We start from the raw sequence: 11,888 nt of genomic DNA on the forward strand, positions 1-11,888 counted from the left end.
TTTGCCACTTATCCTTCCGCGATATGATAGTATACGAAGCAGCGCCCCCATGGCTGCAGCTTCGGGCCGAATGCCCCCCATTGCAAGTCTTAAGTATTTGTGTCGGAAATATGTGCTCATTCGTGCTTATTGTTCCTAAAGTTTTTTTTTGCTGGTCTCAAACTGAGTGCCACACCTTATAGAGGTTTAGTTTGAGGGTGACTTTTTTTCTCCTCTCCCTCACCCCATGTTTACATTTTGTTCCTATCAGTTTACGGTGCACCACTAGTTGGTGACTCATCAGTCATCTTGTTCTGTCTACCCCTGTGACTGCATATTGTCTGTTCTTGGGCAGGTTGTACTGAAAACTAATACTGGGGTTAAATCACCAAAAATGATTCCCGGGCGCGGCACCGCTGCTGCCCACTGCTCTCCTCACCTCTCAGGGGGAGATCAAGGGTGATGGGTCAAATGCAGAGAATAATTTCGCCACACCTAGTGTGTTTGACAATCATTGGTACTTTAACTTTAACTTTAATTTGTACTTTTTAAGTACACTGCCAATGAATCCATTATTATTATTATTATTATTATTATTATTATTATTATTACTCTCTTCTATTAATGTCCCAAAGCAATTAACAGCAATAAATGAGGGATGACTGTATAGGCTCAATCATATGTGCATCCCAGAATTAATTTGAAACACACATTAAAACATCTACAAGAATAAAGGAGGCATGTACATTGATTTGTGTACAGGCAGTTTTTTATGTTTTTTGTTTATATTTGTACAATAAAGTCATACACATTTAATGTTTATATTGTATTAGGGCTGTCAGAAATAACGTTCTATCTCATCCGATTAATCCCAAAAAATGATTGCATTAATATGTGCATGTTTGCAGATTAATCACGCAATTTATTTTGACCATACATGCTCCCAGTGATGGGCAAGATACTTAGAAAATGTAATAAGCTAAGCTACAAGTTACTCTCGATTAAATGTAGCTAAGCTGCAGGGGAAGCTGTCCCTCTGGGAATAGTAGCAAGCTACACTACAAACTACATGGCATCAAAGCTACATTTAACGGCATTAATATCTGTGGGTCCACATGTATAATATCTGAGAGTGTACAAATGGATCAAATAAGGGTCCATTAAAATAACTATATTTCATTTACTACCTCTATCTGTCCTTTCACCCCACTGTATGTTTTTATTTTATTTTAGTTTGCCTTTTCTTTGGCCCACCTCTATAATGTTATTCTTTTTTTTCTACCTACAGTGAAAAAAAACAGCTTCTATTTGTTTTTTTAATTGTTTTTTTTTTGGAACAGTTGATAATTGTTTACGCGCAGTAAAACTTTTAATGAACTCAACTCACCTTAATGTGTGTTCTTAAATTTGTGTTGGACGTCTTAGATGAAGAGAACAGTTATGATTTTGGTTTACAGAGTGAACAACTAAAAATTAAGGTTTTGGGCAATATTACATGTGTCTAAATATGGCCAAGGACCCGAATTTTTGTGAGTCTCCTGGACGTCATCTTCATTATTAAAGGAAAAATAGAATCTTCTGGAGATAATCCCTCTGACATTTCCAAGTATGTTTCTTTTTAGTTTTATTTTTGAGTCGTCAGCTTGAAGCGTCCCTTTGTCCCAGACTCCCTCGTGGTCATGTGACATGAGTGTTACGATTTTGCTTACTAGTTTCGATGACATGCCTTATCTTGCCTCTGACTGGCCAGTAAGAAATGTTTTACCCTAAACATAGCCAACCAATCATCATGGATTTTCTCCATATGTACGGATGTTCTCATTCATTCAGGTCATTGTATTTTCTCCATTTTTTGGGGGCCTGGATTTGCAGTCCATTTTCTCTCTTTGTAGGTTGTAGCTTTGATGTAAGCTTCCTCGCTACGTGACTCTAGAAGTAACCAAACCACAAGAAAAGCTACTTGTTAAAAAAGTAGCCAAGCTACTGCCAAAGCTACTAGAAAATGTAGTTAAGCTTCATAGTTTCGCTACATGTAACTTGCTACAGCCCATCACTGCATTTTCCTTTACCATAACTGCAGATGGTTACCTGAAAGGCACGTCATTGCGAGATGAGTGAGAACACTCTCGACTGTTGTGCTCCCTGGCAAATTTCACTCCAAAATACACCCTGTATCAGACCTGGGCAAGTTAAGGCCCAGGGGCCACAGGAAGCCTGCTGAGCTTTTCAATGTGGCCCGCTGGACATTCCCAAATATTTTTTTGAGATCTATAAAATGGAAAGTGTAGCTGCCATTATGATGTGCAGTGATGTTTTCAAATGACCGTAAGTCTTGAACTATACAAAGTATCTCAATGGTTGGAATTTGCACTTTGGGATGATATACCAGTTACTATGGTAATCTAATCTATGTCACAGCAGCTCAGACGAGGCACCAAGCAGTGTGGGCGGGAAGCCTTTCCACAGACGCGGAAGGAAATTTTCACAACAAAATTCTAAAGCTTTGTGATGTATCAGATGTATCAGATTGTAGGTGGGTTTATTTTGTACCCTTTAGGTTCATATTTCACTGTTTCTTGCGTTTTTGTTGCGTTTCTCTTGATTGTAAAAGATGTCGATCGAAATGGGGTGTGACATTCATATTTTGTCCATCCATCCATCCATTTCTACCGCTTATTCCCTGCGCTGGTGCCTATCTCAGCTACAATCAGGCAGAAGGTGGGGTTACACCCTGGACAAGTTGCCACCTCATCGCAGTCATATTTTGTCGATATTCAGTTCTTTATCCTTCATAAAAAATGTAAAATTTCATTACGTTTTTAAGGCGATCTGTCATAATGTTTGTAGCATTCAATCAGACATTATTGTGAGGTTTTGTATTAGTGTTCCTAAAAATAGGTATACCGGCGCCCAGACAAATTTTTTTCTCTAAATGTGGCCCTCGAGTCAAAATAATTTCCCAGGCCTGCCCTGAATGGACCTTAGATAAAATTGTTATCAAGTTATTTTTTGCAGATTGATGTCATTTAACATATGTTCCTGTATGACAGGGGTCGGGAACCTTTTTGGCTGAGAGAGCCATGAAAGCCAAATATTTCAAAATGTATTTCCGTTAGAGCCATATAATATTTTTTTTAACACTGAATACAACTAAATGTGTGCATTTTTAAGACCAACATTTTTAGAGTATAATAAGTCTCTTATTCTTTTTAATAACATTTTTATTCTAAAGTTAACCAACAATAAATATAATACTTCTTACCATTAATGCGACATCTTGAACAGGTGCGATAGAAAATGGATGGTTGGATTAAAATGCATGAAAATGTTTTATAATTTGAATGTTATTTTTAACACTGTGATTACCAGCGGAATTATTAATTACTTATCGTGTTAAGCAATGTCAGCAAAGATTTATCTGAGAGCCAGATGCAGTCATCAAAAGAGCCGCATCTTGCTCTAGAGCCATAGGTTCCCTACCCCTGCTGTATGACATTCTGACGATAAAATTGCATTTGTGTCCAAATATTGGGTTGTGATCAATCCCAATTGAAAAGTGTGAACGACCTGATTTAAAAAAAATTATCATTTGACAGCGTTAGTTTACGAACTGGAAATTCACACTGAAATTTACTGGCTATCCTGCACTACCAAGAGCTAATGCAGCGAAATTTCGTTGTTATTTGTACTGTAAAGTTCAAATTTGAATGACAATAAAAAGGAAGTCTAAGTCTAAGTGTAATTTGCATTACTTTTTTTACAGTAACATTTTCAGCAACTTACTGTAACTACAAAACTGTGATTTTACAGTGAATTATGATAAAGTTACGACTATATGGTGTAACTTCCCTAATAAGTCAACCACGTTTAGTATTAGGATAGGCAACTTTTAAAGTGCAATTTGAATGTGCACAAAGCACATAGCTTACTCCCCCAGAGAGAGGATGTGAGAGGAAGTGCTGGTGTTGTCACACAACCCTGACATGGCCTGAACTAGTATAGAACAGTTGCGTCAATGGCACGTCATGTACAAGTTCCAATACGCTCTCAAGGCCTGTACAGGACAAAGCAGGCATTATTGTTCATTACGTTCTTGCAATGGGAGGTAAAGAGTGTTGAGTATACTGGCTGATTGCCCTCGGGGGTACAGGTGGAGAATCCCGGAGGTCCTCCCCGTGCTTTACAACCCCCTGACTGTCATCTTTTTCCAGATCTCTGTGGAGGGAAGTTCACATCCTCCGTTGTGCACCTAATTGATTCACATTATCTTGTAAAAACGCTGTGAGTCATTAACGATGGCTCCATTGCCAGGCAGCGCTTTTACACCTTGTTTGTGCACCATCTATATACTCGCACCTTTGAACACACACATTATCACACACATCATTGTACTCTTTTTTATTAGAGATCTGCACATAGCATGCTTGCTTTGTATAAAAGTACTGTTTTCTTTGAAAAATAGAATCATATGCAATAGTCGCTCACATACATACAGTACAGGCCAAAAGTTTGAACATCCATTCATCCATCCATTTTCTACTGCTTATTCCCTTTTGGGATCGCGGGGGGGCGCTGGTGCCTATCTCAGCTACAATCGGGTGGAAGGCGCGCTACACCCTGGACAAGTCGCCCTCATCGCAGGGCCAACACAGTTTGGACACACCTTCTCATTTAATGCGTTTTCTTTTTTTTCGTGACTATTTTAGATTGTCACTTAAAGACATCAAAAGTATGAATGAACACATGTGGAGTTGTACTTAACGAAAAAAGGTGAAATAACTGAAAACATGTTTTATATTCTAGATTCTTCAAAATGGCTACCCTTTGTTTTGATTACGGCTTTGCACACCCTTGGCATTCTCTCGATGAGCTTCAAGAGGTAGTACCTGTAATGGTTTTCACTTCACAGGTATCAAAGTTTTGTTGCCTTCAGTGACTATTTACAAGGTAAATAGTCATGAAAATAAAGAAAAGGCATTGACATGAGAATGAATGTCTAAACTTTTGGCCTGTACTGGATATAAACAATGACAACTATTGCACCTATTCATGTATAGTACATGTATTTATATATCCAGGCATCACTGTACTTGTTTAGAATACTTTTTATTACAGTTTTTTCCAATTGCTTGCACTAAATGTTACATTTTCACACAGTTGACAAAAGTCTACACACAGTAAACAAAACCATTGTGCAGATTTGCATAATTTTAGGCATAGACTCTGCTTCACATTTTTTGCGAAATATTACACACAATGCTTTTTTCACACACCTTCCCATCTTGCACACAGATAATGATTGTCATACACACATTTTCACACTTTACACACACACATTTGGACTGTGATACACACATCTTTACACTTTACACAAAGATAAGGATTGTGAAGTTACTTCCTGGTCAATCCAAAGGGCTGGCTTGCCAACGACGACATTGGATAATCACACCCACCAGGTGTAAAGACACACAGAACACAGCTTTCAAGTGGGTGCTACGGCTATACAGTTTTTTCCATTTGTAATTTTTATGTCCAGATTTTTTTCCAAACCTTTTTATTTGTCTCAGATTTTAATTTGTTCTGCATATAACTGTTGACTACTGTGAGATGTTTCTTTACCTGACTGTGGTAAAAATAAATATTTTCAGTTTGCAGCAAGGTGGAAGAAGGGTTAGTGCATCTGCCTCACAATATGAAGGTCCTGAGTAGTCCTGAATTCAATCCCGGGCTCAGGATCTTTCTGTGTGGAGTGTGCATGTTCTACCCATGACTGCGTGGGTTCCCTCCGGGTACTCCGGCTTCCTCCCACTTCCAAAGACATGCACCTGGGGATAGGTTGATTGGCAACACTAAATTGGCCCTAGTGTGTGAATGTGAGTGTGAATGTTGTCTGTCTATCTGTGTTGGCCCTGCCATGAGGTGGCGACTTGTCCAGGGTGTGCGCCGTCTACCGCCCGAATGCAGCCGAGAAAGACTCCAGCGACCCCCCCCCCCCGCGACCCCAAAAGGGACAAGCAGTAGAAAATGGATGGATGGACAGTTTGCAGCATCATTTTTGAGCAGTTCTTGAAAAGATTACAGGATATTTTTTTTAATTCTCTTTAGGTCCTTACGTATGGGCCCACTTCAAAGTAAACTATGACGATTGCTATGGATTTTCCGGTATATTTTGTCAAGTTACAGTAATCATTCCTCACATATGCTAAAAAGGTTGGGAAAACTGCCACAAACATGTGATTTCTTATAATAATAATAATAATAATATATGTATATATATATATATATTTTTTTTTTTTACAAATCTGTTTTGTATAACTCACTCCAATAGTGTCTTATCATTTGAAGTCTGTGTTCGTGGGATGACAATAAAACTGCATTTTTATAAATGCTTGCTTTATTTTGATGAATGAGCATATGTTTTGACCAAAGTCTTTCATTTTGCAAATAATCTACGAATTAAGAAAATAGAATGTCGTGGAAAAGTGTGTAAATCCTTTTAGAAAAAGACACACAGTTAGTAAATTTGAGTGTAAAGATATGGAAAAAAAAAACTGTATTGGCAGTGCATTAAAGTTCAGGGAAGTGACATTATATTATGTCTGTGTATGTGGCACCATCTGGTGGCAAATACAATAAGGAGTTAGTGATTTTTGTTCCTAAATTATATACATGTACATTAACTCAAACCATTTTTTGTATAATTGATTTACAATTATTTAATTTGTTTGAAAAAATGTAAAGGTCATATTTGATCTTTTAACTCACTTTTTATATTACTATAGATTCAACAAAAATATTCAATAATAATAATAATAATATTATATTATTATTATTTTTTTAATGATGTACCAGACAAATTTTGTCTATCATTAATTTAAATTCATAACATAATATTTCAGTTGAACTTTCAGTTAAATACACTAGATGGTGCCCTTTTACTTTGTCCATGGTCAATAAGCCTTTACTGTGTTGCCCCTCTGTTAATAATAGACTTCTTAAAGTTCATCCAAATGCAACAAATAATGCCAATTTATTCAGATGGTTGCTGCACGTGGAAACATAACTAATTGTGTGTTTTGACAAAATAAGTAACACACTAATAATACAAGGCTAATCTGATATCTGTGTGCTATTATATCAATGTTAAAGTACATGATAGTCTATTAAATGCAATTATTTCATGTTTTTTGCACATACTGTAACTTCATTAATGCAGTATAGGCTGGGAGTGGAGGGAACTTGCTGAAACAAGCACACAGCGGTGACTGTATAACAGACTGACGCAGGACTGTACGTCACACAATGGGACAGTGCGTTATATAAAATCTACCTGCATGAAATGATTATGAGACGATGTGTATGCACTTATACAAATGGCTTTACGTGAGCAGCTTTTCGTTGAGATGATGTGCTCGGATCCATTTCATTAGGCACACTAGCATAATAATAATGATAATAATAATAAAGGCCATTAATAACACAACAATATGAAAAATAAAAGTGGCAAAAAACGACATATTTTTTATTTATGCATAATTTTTGTTTAATGTAAATTTTAAAATCAAATTTTTGAATGACAAGCATCATCACCATTAGTTGGTGTAGCAAATGTCACAAGAATGGGAACGGTGTGGCGCCGCTGCGAGAGTAGCCGTGCCAGCAACCTACTACCAACCTCGTCACGTTCATTATGTCCTTGACCAAGACACTTCACCCTTGCTCCTATGGGTTGTGGTTAGGGCCTTGCATGGAGGCTCCCGGCATCAGTGTGTGTGAATGGGTGAATTAGGAAATAGTGTCAAAGCGCTTTGAGTACCTTGAAGGTAGAAAAGCGCTATATAAGTATAACCCATTTAACCCAACAAGATCCAGTCTTGCCAGCAAGCATTAGCATATAGCAAGAGAGCGACTTTAATTTTGTTTTCCAACCATTGGAAGGAGGAAAGTGAGTGTGAAGGACACTGCTGGGAAGTAGATTATGTTTATTGAATTAAAGAAAGAAAAACATTACTGGACGTGTCGTCAACTTGGTGAAGCGTATATCACTGCTAGTCTATACCACACTGAAGCAGAATGAGTCTAATGCCAAGAATTCTGATTGTCTGACAAAGGGGCAGCTCTAAGAAGATATAGAAGTCGACTCTCCAAGTTAAATACATTTCTCCTATGTCCCCCCCTGCCTTGTGGAGGGGGTCCGGTCCGATGACCATGGATGAAGTACTGGCTGTCCAGAGTCGAGGCCCAGGATGGACCACTCGTCGGGACCCAGGATGGACCGCTTGCCTGTGTATCGGTTGGGGACATCTCTACGCTGCTGATCCGACTCCGCTTGGGATGGTTTCCTGTGGACAGGACTCTCGCTGCTGTCTTGGATCCGCTTTGAACTGAACTCTCGCGGCTGTGTTGGGGCCACTATGGATTGAACTTTCACAGTATCATGTTAGACCCGCTCGACATCCATTGCTTTCGGTCCCCCAGAGGGGGCGTGGGGGGAGGGGGGGGGGGTTGCCCACATTTGAGGTCCTCTCCAAGGTTTCTCATAGTCAGCATTGTCACTGGCGTCCCACTGGGTGTGAATTCTCCCTGCCCACTGGGTGTGAGTTTTCCTTGCCCTTATGTGGGTTCTTCCGAGGATGTCGTAGTGGTAATGGTTTGTACAGTCCTTTGAGACATTTGTGATTTAGGGCTATATAAATAAACATTGATTGATTGATTGATTGGAAACACGATTTATTTAATGGGTACTTGAACATGGTTTGTAAATCGAAAAGTTCGTACAGTGAAGCACATTTTGTCATGAAGCGTTGCCCAGATCATAGTTTATTTACATTTTGATTTACTTTTTGTTTAAGTTCTGTTTCTGCACTCCTGTTGTGTCTCAATCAATCAATCAATCAATCAATGAATCAATCAATCAATCAATGTTCATTCATATAGCCCTAAATCACAAGTGTCTCAAAGGGCTGCACAGGCCACAAGGACATCCTCGGTTCAGATCCCACATCAGGGCAAGGAAAAACTCAACCCAGTGGGATGACAATGAGAAACCTTGGAGAGGACCCCCTCTAGGGGGAGACTGGTGCAATGAACGTCGAGTGGGTCTAGCACAGGGGTCGACAATCCAAAATGTTTAAAGAGCCATATTGGACCAAAAATACAAAAACAAATCTGTCTGGAGCCGCAAAAAAATAAGAGCCTTATTATATACAGATAGTGTGTCATGAGATTTAAATTGAATTATGAGGACTTAAAGGAAACTAAATGAGCTCAAATATAGCTACAAATGAGACATAAAGATGCAATGTGTACATAGAACTAGCCTAAATAGCATGTTAGCATCGATTAGCTTACAGTCATGCAGTGACCAAATATGTCTGATTAGCACTCCACATAAGTCAATAACATCAACAAAACCCACCTTTGTGCATTCATGCACAACGTTATAAATTTGGTGGACAAAATCAGACAGAAAAACAAGTGGCATAAATCACGTCGGAGATAGTTATGCATGTAAACAAACTAGGGTGAGTTCAATGACCGCCAAAATGAGTAGGACAAAATGGCACTCGCCAAGTACTCGAATCAGTGAAGCATGTTTAATACAAACAGTGTGCTTTATAGTAATTAGGGAGGTTTGTCTCATGTTTGTCCTCCTACAGAAACCATACTAAAACAAAAATTAATTTTTTTCCCCCTCATCATTTCCATTTTTCATATATTTTTTAAAAAGCTCCAGAGAGCCACTAGGACGGCGCTAAAGAGCCGCATGCGGCTCCAGAGCCGCGGGTTGCCGCCCCCTGGTCCAGCATAATATTGTGAAAGTCCAGTCCATAGTGGATCCAACATAATAGTAAGAGTCCAGTCCATAGTGGGGCCAGTAGGAGACCATCCCGAGTGGAGACAGGTCTCCTTGGTTACTATAGTTATTCATTGTTTTCACCTGCCTCTGATTATTAGTGTTCGGGACGCTCACCTGTTCCCAGGCACTAATCAGAGAGCTATTTGATCTATCCTCTCGCCTCACTTGGACTGATGCTTTTGTTTGCTCTCATGCAACATGTTATGTTGTTTACTTTTGTTTGCTCTCATGCAACATGTTATGTTGTTTACTTTTTGCGTCCCTGAGCTAAGCTTCGCCTTGTGCGTTCTTGTTAACAATTCCGTTAGCTCCCCATGCTATAGGCACGCTCTTCTTGTGTTTTGTATTTCTCCTGCCTTATTCATGGACTGACTTACGGAAATGAAATTATTTTGTTACCTGAATGTTGCATCCGGAGTTGCATCTTCATCTTGGGAGAACAATCCGCACATCACCATGCGACCTCGGCGTAACACATTTCTCCATAAAGAAACAATGTGAATATCAATAATGGGTTTCAGCCTCGACAAATGTCGCTATTGTAGTTAAGCTTAACATATTTTTACTATAACAATCTACAAGGTTAATGTAGGTTGTTTCTCTTTCTTCCCCTCCATTTTCTGCATTCTTTTGTATCTCCAGTTGTTGTTACGTATATGTAGTGTTGCATTTGAACAACTGTTTTGTTGATAATAGAGGTAAATTAGTTGTATTGTTCATTAACAATAGCGCTATTTCTATTGGTATTTGTATTTCTGTAGTGTAATAATGCTCATTGTCATTTCTGTATTATTATGTATTTCGCTAACTGTCTTTGCTATCACTTTTACCATCATATTTGCACTCATCGTATTTGCTGATGTCGCTCTACTGTTGTTGTTTTTATTGTTGTGTTTGCTGTTGTTGTTTTTGTCTCTCTGTCTTATCCCCCTCTCGTCCCCACAATTTACCCCTCTGGCTTCCTTTTTTTCTCTTTCTATCCCCTCCTGCTCCGGCCCCGCTGCACCAAATGATAATATAAATACATTTAATAAAGTCAAATACAAATAAGGCAACAAGAGAAGTATCCTACACTTCTCTTTTGTAAAGTAAATCTGAACAGCTGATATGGGCATCTACATACACTACCGTATTTCCTTGAATTGCCGCCGGGGCGCTAATTAATTTAAAACCTCTTCTCACTCCTGGGTTTACAAAAGGCATGCGGTAAAAGTAAACATGGGCTAATTATTTTAAAACCTCTTCCCCTTTCCGGCACTTACCAAAGGCATGTAGTAAAAATTGGAGTGTGATGTAAGGATACCATAATGAAAAGCACATTTAATAAAAAAAAATAAACGTTATATTGATCTTACCTTTACTTATAAATATAGTCCATGCCAGCTACTTCTGATCAAAAGCATCTATATCTTAATTATAGAAGTCTTCCTTATCTTTCTTCAGTTTTAAAAGTCTCTCTGTCTCGATGGAGATCTTCATTTATTACCTCCTCCAGCACATATCACGTCATTCATTTCACTTCTTCTGCAGCCGAGTAGTCGCAAAAAGGATCACTAGCGCCCTCTACCATCAGGAGGCGGGAGTCATTTAATGACTCATATTTGACAGACGCAGCTACAGTATTGTGACGGTCTCAAGCCATCGTCTTGCGGGTTCCCAGGACCACCAAGGAAGGACATGGCTTGAGCAGTTTGACTTTGTTTATTTTTCAATAAAACCTCAGTCCAGGTCGCTCTTCCGCTCCTCCTCTCCGCTCGCTCGCCGTCTCCTAACCGCCATCTTGGGCCGGGTTCCAGCGTGCGCTGCCTGTCTGTCGGACCGTCGGCTCCACAGGTATATTAATAAAACATACCTGTGATGAGGTGGCGACTTGTCCAGGGTGTACCCCGCCTTCCGCCCGATTGTAGCTGAGATAGGCGCCAGCGCCCCCCGCGACCCCGAAAGGGAATAAGCGGTAGAAAATGGATGGATGGATGGATAGCTGCTTACTGTTCTTTTTAGCATACCGGTAATCAATAGCTTGGACCTAAAATCCTACTGAATAGCTCTT

Source organism: Nerophis ophidion, linkage group LG15 (genome assembly GCF_033978795.1).
Source record: "Nerophis ophidion isolate RoL-2023_Sa linkage group LG15, RoL_Noph_v1.0, whole genome shotgun sequence".
Taxonomy (NCBI): Eukaryota; Metazoa; Chordata; class Actinopteri; order Syngnathiformes; family Syngnathidae; genus Nerophis; species Nerophis ophidion.